Raw genomic sequence first — 14,699 nt, forward strand, 5'->3', positions numbered from 1 at the left:
CAGACCAGAACTCTGAGGGCAGCTCCTTTGAGCCACCGGCGACGGCAGGCTCCTCCCCCGGAAAGTCCCCAACCTGTGAGATCTTGTTTGTCATTGGGAGGTATGTGGCAGGAGGCAGTCTCTCAGGTAACCAGGTCCTAAACCATGTAGGGCTTTAAAAGTAATGACTAGCACTTTGAAGCGTGTTCGGAGACCAATAGGGAGCCAGTGCAGCTCGCGGAGGATGGGTGTAACATGGATGTATCTAGGTACACCCCGTATCGCTCGCGCAGCTGCATTCTGGACCAATTGTAGTCTTCAAACACTCTTCAGGGGCAGCCCCATGTAGAGCGCATTACAGTAATCCAGCCTTGAGGTGACGAGGGCATGAGTGACCATTCGAAGTGCCTCCTGGTCCAGGTAGGGCCGCAGCTGGTGCACCAGGCGAACCTGGGCCCCCCCTGGTCACAGCTGACAGATGGTGTTCTAACATCAGCTGCGGGTCCAGGAGGACACCTAGGTTGCGGGCCCCTCTCTGAGGGGTGTATAATTTCACCCCCCATGCTAAGAGATGGAATGTCTGGACTATCCTTGGGAGGCAAATCAATAGCCACTCGGTCTTGTCTGGATTGAGTGCAAGCTTGTTCGCTCCCATCCAGACCCTGACAGCCTCCAGGCACTGGCACATCACTTCCACTGCTTCGCTGAGTTGGCACGGGGCGGACAGATACAATGAGTATCGTCCGCATATTGATGATATTTGATCCCGTGCCGGCGTATGATCTCACCCAGCGGCTAGAATGATTAGCCCAAAGGTCACCAGTTGGATTCATGCCGAAGGTGGAACTCGAACTCACTCTCTCCTGGTTTCTAACTTGATGCTTTAACCACTAGAATAGATAATGGGTGTTAAACCTCGCAGAGTTACGTTGTTGTCACATGATGTTTCATGGCTTTTTCCCTTCGTGGAGCTGGGGTGGGAGTCGCTTGCACATGACACATCGTCCGTGGGCCAACAGTTTGACACCCTGCACTAGCCAATCTGGCTTCATTTCTCATTCTTATATACTTATTGCTATATCCTTGGCTATAGCTTCAGAGCATGTGGCACAACAGTAACTAAGTCGTTTATGAAGATTGCAATATCTGGCACACATGTTGCATCAATTCTATTACAAAAGGTAGGAGAGAAATGAATTAAAATTGAAACTGAAATTTGCAAATTGAAGATGAAAATATTAATCACTAAGCAGTGTGATTCTAGATATTCATTCATTCCAAATTCCGTTCTATCCAGTTCAATGAGATTATTGATAATTCTGCATGCCATGATCCAGGTCTCTAGCATTGGCCCAATGTTATTTAATAGCAATAGCAATGCCATAGCAGTAGACTATATACCGCTTCATAGGCACTTTCAGGCTCTCTAAGCGGTTTACAGAGAGTCAGCATATTGCCCCCAACAATCTGGGTCCTCATTTTACCCCCTCGGAAGGATGGAAGGCTGAGTCAACCCTGAGCCGGTGAGATTTGAACCGCTGACCTGCTGATCTAGCAGTAGCCTGCAGTGCTGCATTTAACCACTGCGCCACCTTGGCTCCTTAACCAGATTTATATCTATCAAATAAAAAGATTGTTATTAAATTTGCTGATGACACTATGCTACAGAGATTGGCTAACAAATCTCACAAAGAAAAGGGGGCCAACCTATTTTCCAAAGCACCAAAAGGTAAAACAAGAAACAAGTATGGAAACTCACAAAGAAGAAGCAACCTAGAACTAAGGAGAAATTTCCTGACAGTGAGAACAATCAACCAATGGAACAGTTTGCCTTCAGAACATGTGGGTGCTCTTTTAAGAAGAGACTGGACAGCCATTTGTCTGAAATGGTATAGACTAGAATCTCCTGCTTGAGCAGGAGTTTGGAGAAGAAGACATCCAAGGTCCCTTCCAACTCTGTTCTATGTTTTAACAGTTTGAAGAACAAAAGGACAATTCAAACTGATTCTTACAAGCTTAAAAATTGATGTTTAATCATGATATGCATACAATCTAGGGTATGGATGGTAACATCAAATGTAAAGGTTGAGAACTAGGAATTCCTGGCTTGTCAAAATGCAGTACTGTACTATAAGAATTAGCTAACCATGAACATGCAGTATTATGCAGCAACTGAAAGAGTAAATGAAATCTTGGCTGCATTAACTGCATTTATCATAAAAGGTGATCCTTCCATCTGTACTGATTAAATGTCTTACTCTGTAGACTAAAAGATATATGGAAAAACTGGATTTGGTTCAGTTACAGTAATGACAAGGATACTAGAAACCATAAGGCATAACTAAATAAATTTACTTGCAAAACAGAAGCCTAACAAGATACATAGTATAAAAAGCTCTGACACACAAGGAGTTGCTCTTATTAAAACCGAGGACAGAATGAAAATCAGTAGATTGATATTAAAAGGAACTTCATTTTTAATATTGGGAGGAATAAGTGCTATTAAATAGTTGAAAAGTCTGTGCAGAACCATCGTACACTTGTTTTTGGAAATTGTACAACTTGAGTTGGATGTAGCAAAGATAAGTTTAGTAAATTCTTGCAGTGAATGTGGGATTGGACTAGGTGACTTTTAAGTCTCTTTCCAATTCACACTTTCTCTGATATCACTTTCAGAACTGCAGAAAAAAACAATTACTACCAACCTGCCTTCCATTGAGGACTTGTACACTGCATAAGTCAAAAGGAGGGCCATGAAAATATTTACAGAGCCCTTGCATCCTGGATATAAATTGTTTCAACTCCTACCCTCAAAATGACACTATAGAGCACTGCACACCAAGCTAATTAGACACAAGAGCAGTTTTTCCCGAACGACATCACTCTGCTAAACAAATAATTCCCTCACCACTGTCAAACTATTCACTAAGGCTGCATTACTAATCGTTCCTATCACCCAACTGCTTCCACTTATGACTGCATGACTGTAACTTTGTTGCTTGTATCCTTACGATTTATATTGATATTGTTTCCTGATTGCTTATTTGTACCCTATGACTATCATTAAGTGTTGTACCTTACGATTCTTGACTAATGTATCTTCTTTTTATGTACACAGAGAGCATATACACCAAAGACAAATTCCTTGTGTGTCCAATCACACTTGCCCATAAAGAATTCTTTTCTATTCTTCTATATATGTAATTGATCATAAACTGTCATAAAGGGAGGTGGGAGAGTAAGAATCCTGCTTTATAAACAAATGAAAGATTTTCTATGCTACAAAGATAAATAAAATATAATCTCTTTCATTCTAAATCATCACCAGCTATCCTGCCAAGTCCCACTTGTTCAATATTCATTCATTTTAAAACATGTTTTCCAATCAAGTTTTTCTTCATTCATTACATTTCTTTTGATTTCTACTCTAGGATGACTAACAGGCAAATACAGGGATTCTCGTTCGTTCGCCGAAGTTTTCTTCTGCATCATTATTCCTATAATTTTTACTTTCCTGGAAGAGCCGTGAGTAATTTTACTCTTCCTCTCACCCCAGACGATTGCAGGATTAAATCTTGGCGAAAGTTATCAGCCACGGATTGATCGCCTCTTCTGCTGAAACCGGGCAAAAGAATCACAGAGCGAGAATGTCATTGGTATGCATGAAACCTGATCTGCTCATCTCAAAACCAAATCGATATCTGATGGGAATTCCAGGATATCATATTTGAATCCAGCCAAAAGGATCCCACTTTCGGTAAAGCCCCTTTTCTACTTAGCAGATACTCCCGCCCATTTCCCATTTTCTGGCAGTGACGCATCTATACACGTCACGCCGGGTGCTGTAAGACTCCACCCTTCTCCCCAGATTGCGGTAGCTACTGGGTCCTAGCAGGTGCCCTGGTTCGTTCCAACGGCCGTTTGTGAGGATTTTTTGCAAGGCAATAGCAAAGAAATAAAAGAGCTGTCAGGAAGCAAATGTTACGATTTTTAAAAAATGCATTATCTCTCGCACGATTTTATATGGTGGACCGCCCAAAGACACAATCCCTTTGCGAATCATCACATCCAATATGCAAAGAATCACTAGTAAACCATTACCATCATAGTTCTAACTATGTTGTAGGATAGAAAGTGGAACCAGGATCAGGACACCGAGTTTTGTATTTTATATGGGAACTTTTTTGCACTTTGTGTGGGAACCAATGGCAGTTATTATCAAAGCAGACCATATTTGTCTGCAAAGCCATGAAGTATGATTATTTCTTACTATTTACAGATTTTATTTCTGGTGCCACCATGGATAAGGATGCTAGGTGTAAATTCTAATGATTTCCTGTAGAAATCACATTGAAAACTTAGATCACATTTAGTTACACAAAGTAAGCAATTCAAACCATTATTAGAAAAAAGAACACCCCCAAAATTGGCCCATGGCTTGAATCCTTGTGATTTTGCATGATAGCCGCCTGCTTTATTATTAAAACACAAAACACATCCAGTGGCACCCAGAATAAGCCATTAGAACTACAATACATTTTCCAGCTACTGTATGGAGGACAAGTAGCAGAATTGCTAGTCAGAATTCCCATATAATTCAGAAAACATCAAGTGTGGAGCAGGTTGCTATCAATCTAGAATACGGTTTTGAAATCTACAAACAAGCTTAGTTCTAGCTTAGTTCTAAATCCAATATTCTGAAAATAAAAGAATTAAATGTATGTGGGTGACATTTTAATAAAGGAAAAGTGAAACAGGAAAGAACAACAGTAGAGATGATCAAAGGATTGGGAACAAATGTCTGAAAAGGTGTCACAAATTATCTGTGTAACTCTTTTTACTTCAGGCTGCCTTTGAAGACTTCTGGGAAACTGCAGATAATACAGATCAAGATTTTGCATTGGATGCCACTATCTTTGATGATTGAGCCCTAGAGAGTTGCACAATTGTCTCCTTTGAACTGACTTTACCTGTCCTGTGATTTAATCAAGATAAGTTGCTTAAGAACTAAGAGGGGAAATGATTTAGACCAAGAGTGTCAAACTCATGTCATCATGGCAGTGTCACATGACGTATCAGAACTCCCCCCCCCTTGCTAAACCAGGCGTGGGCATGGCCAGGATGTGATGCATCTGGCCCGCAGGCCAGAAGTTTAACAGCCCTGATCTAGACCTTTTAAATGGCTATCTCTGTCCTGAATTTCAGATTACATTCATGATGGACATCTTGAGAAAAACTTTCCAAAATGAGAAAGAATTTTATTTTCCATAAAATAAAAGGGTTCAAATGGAATATCACTGTGCATACATCATACAAACCATTTTTATGCTCTTCTATTGTTTTTTAAACAAAAATATTTATATGGTAGGGTAAACAAATTTAATAAAGACGGAGCACATTCCCTGTAACTAATAACAATTACTTTTAGAGGAATTATATTACATTCATTCTTCATATTTTAATAAACAGCTTGTTAATTTTGTACTGGCAATTTACCTAAAACTAATCCTTTTGTCACTTTTCAGGCCATCTAGTTGACTATTGCTGCTCCTGAGAACTATAATGAAGTCCTCTGAAAATTTGAAAGGGCTATATTGAATTAAGAGCCGAGGTGGCGCAGTGGTTAGGGTGCAGTATTGCCACTTCAGCTGACTGTTATCTGCAGTTCAGCTGTTCTAATCTCACCGGCTCAAAGTTGACTCAGCCTTCCATCCTTCTGAGGTGGGTGAAATGAGGACCCGGATTGTTGTTGGGGGCGATATGCTGACTCTGTAAACTGCTTAGAGAGGGCTGAAAGCCCTATGAAGCGGTATATAAGTCTAACTGCTAATTATAAGTATACTTTAGTCCATAAACATGTATTTTGCTATGTTGAGTAAATTTGATATGCTTTGGGATGGGTAGAACAGAAATCATCTCTAGAATTATGCTGAGTGAAATGCAGGATGTTGGAAGAACAGAAATGGCATCTCCTAGCTATACCTCCCATTCTGACTCCAGTAAATTATCCTGCTATCTTAGGAATCATAGCAAATACAACTGTATCTCATTGTTAAATAAGATTCAATTATCAGTCCAGTGCAAGGGTCAGCAACTGCAGTTCTGGAGCAGCATGTGGCTCTTTCATCCCTCTGCTGTGGCTCCACAACTGATAAGGCTTTCGGTTAGAACAGGTAGAGGAAAAAGGACACCGCACTAGAAAGAGACGCTATGGTGGTAAGACCGGATTTCTAGTCGGCTCCAGAATTGAACAGGTGGCTTCCGGTTAGGACCTTTGTATGAAAGTCGAGCCAGTCACTATCTCTCTGTCCAACCTATTTCACAGGACTGTTGTGTAAGGGGGGAGGGGATAGAGAAAGGCGTATTTAGGTATGTTCACTGCCTTGAGTTACTTAGACAAAATTATAAAATCGGGATGTAAACAAACAAACAAGATCGAAGCCGCAGTGGCAACAATTTGAAAAAAAAAATTTTTATAAGCCACATTGCAATTCTTCATTAGGTTTCTAATGCGCCACTGCCTGGCGATGCGGTAAAAAAAAAGGCTGACGTCGGGTCAGTCACCTTCCGTTGCAGTCTTGGAACAGATATCCGTTTAAGAAATAGAATATCCCGGGGTTAAAAAAAACAACAACACCTGAAGTCCCTAAGCTTCGCTTCGTAGTGTTCAGTGCGCCTGCTCCGGGGCAATCCCCGGCGCATGCGCAGAGCTCCGCAGCAGTGGCGTCTTCGTAGGGACCGAAGAACGCTGGCGGCTCGACGGGTCAGTCAGCATCCAGCGGGGGTGTCGTCGATTTCGGATGTAAACGCGTGGGCTGCAAGAACGATTTAGAAACTCCCTCCGTCAAGGCTGGAGGAGAAGAGGGCATATGCCGGACAGGGAGTGAGAGCGGGGTGCTGGTGGTGTCCCGCACCCGCTTTTCTTCGGGGAGACGTCGGAAGGGGTGAGTGCGGAGTGGGGGTGGGGGAAGCGGAGCTGTGCCTTCGTTTCAGCTGGTGGATTCCGGAAGGGGGGGAGAAAAAAAAGGGGGGGCGCTCGGGGAGTCCGGGAAAGAAGTGGGGCAGCGGGGAGGAGGCAGCCCCCTCTTCTCTCCCCCACCCCGGGCCAAAGGCTGGAGCTGCCTTCCCACGACACCCTCCGCCCTCCGGGCAGGAGCGAGGCTTAATCGGACCTCCCTTCTCCCCCGTTCGCCTTCCCTACGCGGCGCGGGCATTCGCCTGCCTGGCAAGCCCTTCCACCCTTCCGCTCCATTTTGCTTCTCCACCCCCGTCCCCCATATCCTCCCGCGGGAGGGCAGGGCTGTCTTGTTTTCCGAAGGCGGTAGCTTGATCCGGGGTTAGGGAAGAGCCAGGTGAACTGAGGAGTGGGGGGGGGGCGTGATGATATTGGCGTGATAAGAAGTTTAGTAGCGAAAGGAAAGAAGAGCGGAGAGAGAAAAAAGCGAAGCCGCTTCCTTCCCTTTTTGCGTGTAAAGTTCTCCTCCTGTTAGCTGTAAACAGCCCCTCCAGTGGCTCTGGCAGACATCCTGTTTATAAAAGTTATTCTTTGGATTGCTGCTGCTTCCAAGTGTATCTCCCTCTGCTCCCTCCTTCCCCCTTGACTTCAATTTCTTCGTGTCTTCTGGACTTTGCCGCAAGAGGATCAATTCTGATCATGGTTTCAGGTTGTCAGTCGTCTCCCCCCCCCCCGCTCCCCCCTTCCTATTCCTGATCGGTGACCATCACGATGTTGATAAAATGAGGTCTTCACTAACTGACAACATGGGGGATTTAGGAAACCTATTTAGCTTTTGCAACCACTTTCCCTCTTGGTTGCATGTTTTTAACTGGGTTTTGTTTCCTGAAGATTGGTCGGCTTTATGTGCTCAGAAGCCAACCATGTTTGCTATAGGTAGTAGCTTAGTACTTGGACTTATATACTGCTTCCCAGTGCTTTACAGCCCTCTCTAAGTGTTTTCAGAGTCAGCATATTGTCCCCAACAATCTTACCAACCTGAAAGGCTGAATCAACCTTCAGCCGGTGGCGGCGAGACTCAAACTGCTGACAGTCAGCAAAAGTAGCCTGCAGTCCTGCATTCTACACTGTACCACCACGGCTCTAGTAATTAAGGGATAAATTAGAGCAAATCTGGTGCAGGTAGTCCTTGATTTATGCCCACAATTGAGCCCCAAATTTCTGTTGGTAAGTGAAACACTGTTAAGTGGGTTTTGCCCCATTTTACAACCTTTTTTTGATGCACATTAAGTGAATCACTGCAGTTATTAAAATAGAACTACAGTTAAGTGAATCAGCTTCCCCATTGACTTTGCTTGTCAGGTCATAAAAAGTGAACACATGACCCCCCTAGGACACTACACATGGTCATAAATATGAAGTAGTTGGCAAAGCATCTGAATTCTGGCCGTGTGACCATGCAACGGTCATAAGTGTGGAAAAATGGTCATAAGTCACTTTTTTCAATGCTGTAACTTCAAACAGTCATTAAATGAAACTGTTGAGGTTTACCTACATATCAAAGCTCCTGCCACCATGTTCAATTAGCCTAGCTGCCTTTAAAGTTCTGTGGGGTTTTTGCGCCCAAGTATTGAGTGTGGGAGTAAATGAGCTGATGGGTGAATGGGGTTTTAGGTTTTTTCTTCTTCCAGCATTTATGTTGTTTCTATATAGCCTTGCATTCTGATTTTTACACTTTGTTTTATTATGTAGTATTGATTTGTGCTGTTATTTTATGATGTATACTCCTAAATTATTGTGCAAAGTCTCTTTAATAATTAAAAAAAAACTGGAAATTCCTTAATTGGGAGTAAGAAAAGATATCATCAGTCCAGGACAAATAGAGGGGAACAAATAAGGAAAAAGAACCCATGTCATCTCAATCTGGCAGACTAGGAATTTTGTCATGGAAAAAAGGCTCCATAGTAACTTTGCCCCAAAATAAAGGCATCAATTGTCTTATGTAGAAAATGATGCACAAATGGTACATTCAACTCTAGGATGCCTTTTGCAATAGTAAACTTGGCTTGGGACAGGAGATTGGTCAGTCTGAATTTACTGACTGAAAAAAAAGATGTGGGCAAGTGAAAAAATACCTCTGACGTAAACACCTGCTCCTATGTACTTATATGTAAGGCCATGACACAAATCCAAAGCATGGGGTTTGTGTTGTGACATTACACTATACTTCATCATTGTGGGGTTGCCACGGCTATCTGCAAATGCTAGTGTTAAAATTAGATAATATTAAAATAGTGTTGCTAACAGGTAGAAAATGGCCGAAATGTGTAACTATTAGTTTAAAAACCTAGCTCTTTTCTGTCTCTTTAAATTTTTTCCAGTATAAATTATTAGAAAATTAAATGATGAATATAGAAATCAGGAAATCTTCAATGTAGACATCTACTAAAAAGTTTAGACTTTATTTCTATTTCTCTTAAAATACTTGGAGCTTCTTTTCTTGCATACTTCGTGCTTTCTTTAAGTCAGTATTGACTCCTAGTGACTGCCAGGACAAGTCCCTGCAGTTTTCTTGGCAAGATTTTCGGAAAGTGTTTGCCATTGCCTAGGGCGAGCAAGAGTCAGCCCAACCTGGCTTTGCCTCAAGGGGACTAGAACCATGGTCTCCTGGTTTCTAGCTTGATTCTTTAACTAGTACACCAAATGTATTTATAATTGACCATAAAAGTATCACCCACATCCTGTGAGTTTTCTGTCTGTTTCAAGTATGTATGTACAATTTCTATCCATATGAAGAATGGGTGTGTGTCACTAGCGTGTTTCTCTGAAAATAAGACCAGGTCTTATATTAATTTTTACTCAAAAGATGCATCAGGGTTTATTTTCAAAATAGGTCTTATTTTGGGGGAATCACTAAATGCATCTGGCTGACAATCTAACTGGGGCTTATTTGGGAGTAGGGCTTATAACAGTGATGGTTAACCTTTTCAGCCTCGGTGCTGAAACTGAAGTGCATGCATGCGCCAGAACCAAGAATAGAGCAGCTGTCCGGTGCGAATGCGCACAGCATTTCTGGGTTCCAGCTGCACTCTTCCGGGTTCTCTTCCAGTTTCCAGCACACACACGCAGATCCGGAAGAGAGCAGCTGGCTGGAGCACATGCGCATGACGGAACCCAGAAGAACGCTGGCAACAGCGGATGTGTCCACAGATGTGTGCCACCTCTGGCATGTGTGCTATAGGTTCGCCATAACGGGCTTATATTAGGAGCATCCTGAAAAATCATGCTAGGCCTTATTTTCTGGTTGGGTCTTATTTTCGGAAAATGTGTGTGTAGTGTGTACATCAGCACCCTCCCACTTGCACTCTGCAGCACCCATCCACATGCACTCATGCCACATCAGACACCTGTGTGCTCTCCCATATTAAGCAGCAGCCACTCCCCCCACACCTAGTGCAATTGTACCATGACATCATTGGCGTGCCTTCCTGCAGTTGGCAGCAGCTATCCCGCCCAACCACATTCATGCTTTGCTGCAGGAATTGCTACCTACCAGCCTGCTTGTGAGCCAAGGGACTATTTGAAAGTTATTTCTACTTTGTCTGCATTTAATCTCAATTATTAAAAGCTAGGTAAAAGTTATTGCATTTCCTGCAGACTGCTTTAAAAGCAGACATGACAAAAAATAAATCTGTCATCACAGTAGTAATAATGCATTGAGGAATTCTGCATAACGTTTCCCAGCAGTTTCAAGGAGATGCTAAAAGCACTCAAGTCAGATGTCTGAAGACCTTTCTAGTTGAAGATGATAATTCTAAACTCGATAAAGTTATTGCAAGAGACTTGATTTTAGCAAAATTTAGAACCCTCACAAATGATACTTTAAAACTACTTTGTGAGAAGATAAGGATAAAATAGTTAACAGCCTCCAAAGTCATTGACCATTCCAATAAAATACAATTTAGTTCCCATGGATATGAAACTTCTTATTTATGAACCAAATGTTCACAAAGAGCTACTCTGGACAGCGTACAACAATCAAAACAACTAATATGTTAAAAAATGTAAAAATCCCATTTAAAGCTAATTTATAAAAAAAAATATAAAAACCTTAGGCAGATAGATAATAAAAATGGCTACCTCAGCAAAAAGCCATCAAGGTATGCCTTCAGAGCCACAGATCTGAAACATAAACAAGTCTTGAAGGATTTCTGGGATGTCAACAGATGGAGCCAATCTAGTCTTAGAGGAAAAACGTTTCCATAAGGCAGCCAGCAAAGCAGAGAGGCATATCTCCTGGAACCTGTGTAGGCTCCTAGCTGATGATTCACGGAGCATGCCTTGCCTGGCGATCTGTGATAAGCTGATATAATCAGGGAGAGGCTGTCCTCAGTCATGCCATGAAGGGCTTTAAAAGTTAAACCTGGCACCTTGGATTGGATCTGGGAATAAAACTGACAACCAATGCAGCTTGTGGAACAGAGGTGTAGCATGCACTGTTCTTGGCGTGCATATACCCTCGCATTTCACTGTCAGCTGTTGACATTTCCAAGCATTCTTCTGTATCTACTTTATGTCCATCATTTATAAGACATTGGAAGAACAGTCTGCCTCCTTACTCCTCTTCCTCTTTTGTTTCAAAATCTGGCCTGCTGTTCCATGTGAATATATTCCCCACCCCACCTCCCCATAGCAATACAGATCCAAGCACAAGAATTGCAACTGCAGCCTGAAAATAATCAAGCGCAATTCACACACTCATTCTTATTTTTTCTTTTCTTTTATTTATTTATTTGTCAACATGCACAGGTAACAGGTATTAGTATAGACATGGACATTATTGCATGAGATTTGGTACAAATAAATGGATATAACGAAGTATAACATGCCATGAACACATAAAATGAGTACATATCAATGGGGACAGTAGGACAGGGACAGTAGGCATATTTTTTTACCTCAGAGAAACCTGATCCCATGTCAGGAAGGCCTTTGAAAGTCAAAAACAGCACCTTGGATTTTACCCAGATGTAAATTGGCAACCAATGTAGCACTCAGAGGTGAAGTATGTACCTTCCTAGGGGACCATGTAACCCTCTGCCCAGTTACATTCCAAACCAGCTGAAGCCTCCAGATTTATTTATGTTCTATACTTCTTAACAACCCATTCCCTCAGATGCTTTTCAAGAGTAGCCTCATGTACAGCACATTAGAGTAGTCCATTCTGGAGATAATCAGGGCATGTGTGACTGAAGTAGAGCCCTCACTGTCCAACTGGCACACATAACAGGAAACTGTACAAGGGCCCTCCTAGCTAAGACTGCTACTCTAGCAGGAGTGCCAAGTCCAAAAGGATTCCCAGGTTGCACCCAGATCGGCCTGGAGCAGTGCCACTGCATCCAGTACCAAATATGGTAAAAAGACCAGAGGTTCCTGCCTCCCCCTCCAAAAAAAGAAAAAGACCAACCTCTCTGTCTTGCCAGTATTCACTTTGAAGTCATCTAAAACCCTACCCTGTTATTAATGCACAGGGACAATACTTCAACCGCCATCACATAATTCGTTATTAGTCATTTTTGTGTTTCTCTTCGCCTTTATGATATCTTTTTTTATCAGTCTCTTTTTAGAATAGAATAGAATTCTTTATTGGCCAAATGTGATTGGACACACAAGGAATTTGTCTTTGGTGCATATGCCTCCCAGTGTGCATAAAAAGACAAGATACACTCATCAAGAATCATAAGGTAACAACACTTAATGATAGTCATAGGGTGCAAATAAGCAATCAGGAAACGTCAATGTAAATCATAAGGATACAAGCAACAAAGTTTACAGTCCTGCAGTCATAAGTGGGAGGAGATGGGTCATGGGAACTGTGAGAAGACTAATAGTAATAGTAATGCAGACTTAGTGAATGGTTTGACAGTGGGTTGAGGGAATTATTTGTTTAACAGAGTGATGGCATTCGGAAAAAAATGTTCTTGTGTCTAGTTCAGTGTTTCCCAACCTTGGCAACTTGAAGATGTCCGGACTTCAACTCCCAGAATTCCCCAGCCAGCGAATGCTGACTGGGGAATTCTGGGAGTTGAAGTCCGGACATCTTCAAGTTGCCAAGGTTGGGAAACACTGGTCTAGTTGTCTTGGTGTGCAGTGCCCTATAGCATCATTGTGAGGGTAGGAGACTGAAACAATTTATGTCCAGGATGCGAGGGGTCTTTTTTAGGTTTCTGTCACAATTTAACCAGCTTTTCTAAATTATCAGTCTTCTTTATAAAACTGCCCGTATCCTTCTTGCTGTAAATTAACCTCTTAAATATATTATCATTACCTGTTTAAATTTTTCCTTTGATAGTCTCTAATAAATACAATTTCAAGTTAAAACATTATGTTATGCATAACCAAATCTATTCCATATTGTCTGTTTTTCCTGCTTCATTGCTACAATGAGGGGTCCCCTTGGTGCTCTTTGAGCTTAGTTATTTCGTGACAGACAGTTCATTACCCAAACTTGCTACAATATTTCAGACACCAAATGACATACATAAGAATGTTTTATTTTAGTGTCCTATGATGGCAAAGCAGTATAACTATTAGTATATAATCAATTTTAGCATATTGTGGGATCAATCTGAGTTGGTCATTGGAACCAGATGTTTATTCTTCCCAACTTTTGGATACATGCTGGAGCTCATCCTCAGGGAGCTTCTGTCTCTCTACTGTGTCTATATTCTGGAGAGAGAGAAGTTCCCCAGCATGAGTCTGAAAGCTTGGAAGAATAAACCTTGGTCTCTGTGGGCTGACTCAGATTGGATCTGAAACATTATAGCAATAGACTTCCAGTGGCTTTACAACAGTTACAGAGTCAGCCTATGCCCCCAACAATCTGGGTCCTCATTTTACCGACTTCAGAAGGATGGAAGGCTGAGTCAACCTTGAGCCTGGTGAGAATTGAACTGCCAACTGGCAGTCAGCAGAAGTAGCCTATGGTGCTGCATTCTAACCACTGCGGCACCACATTATCCTAAGGGACATATATTGCCTTCATTTGCAATATTAGGATATGAATAAATTGGGATACTCAAACTTACAAAAAGAATTTGTAAAAGTTACTGTAGTAAGTTTACATGGAAACTTGTTATTTATAGCAACATGTTGTTCATATAGTAAACACTGTTATCCATCGGTTATTAGGAACCCTTTAAACATGTCCTGATTCATTATCCTAGACAGAATTGTTTACATAAAGGCTTTTCCACTGAGCCCATAATCTAACCATAAATTGTAGCATAATTTAAGGTTCAGCAAAAGCATAACAAGTCTTCTGTTTTACAATAACATTTAAAGGGCTTCAGCTTGAAGTCTGCTTTTTCTACATTTCTCCTTTAAAAGAAGAAACATCTATTTTTCACAGAAAGGCAGCTGTAAGTTCACATACTGTGTTTTCCCCAAATAAGACCCAACTGGAAAATAAGCCTTAGCTGATTTTTGGGATACTTGTAATATAAGTCCTACCTCCAAAAATAAACCCCAGTTAAGATTGTCAGTCAGGCAGATACATTTATTACCCTATTTCCCCCAAAATAAGACCTGTCTGGAAAATAAGCCCTAATGTGCCATTTGGAGTAAAAATTAATATAAGACCTGGTCTTATTTTCAGGAAAACATGGGTACAAGATTCCTGGAATCATCTTCCTCTATAGCCAAACTATTTGGGAGAAGCAATGGCAGGAGCAACATATGACTTTCCCTGTTGGTTTCCCCATTG

The 14,699-nt window shown here is 41.7% G+C and overlaps 1 protein-coding gene across 1 annotated transcript in view; it reads left to right on the forward strand.

Annotated features, from left to right (window-relative positions):
* The first annotated feature begins 6,664 nt into the window (after positions 1–6,664).
* JAK1 (Janus kinase 1) overlaps positions 6,665–14,699 on the forward strand; it is a 65,461-nt gene continuing 57,426 nt past the window's right edge. The window contains exon 1 of the mRNA XM_032218910.1: positions 6,665–6,923. The gene's annotated coding sequence lies outside the window, so the exon portion shown is untranslated. The remainder of the gene's footprint in view (positions 6,924–14,699) is intronic.

This window comes from Thamnophis elegans, chromosome 5 (assembly GCF_009769535.1).
Source record: "Thamnophis elegans isolate rThaEle1 chromosome 5, rThaEle1.pri, whole genome shotgun sequence".
Classification (NCBI taxonomy): Eukaryota; Metazoa; Chordata; class Lepidosauria; order Squamata; family Colubridae; genus Thamnophis; species Thamnophis elegans.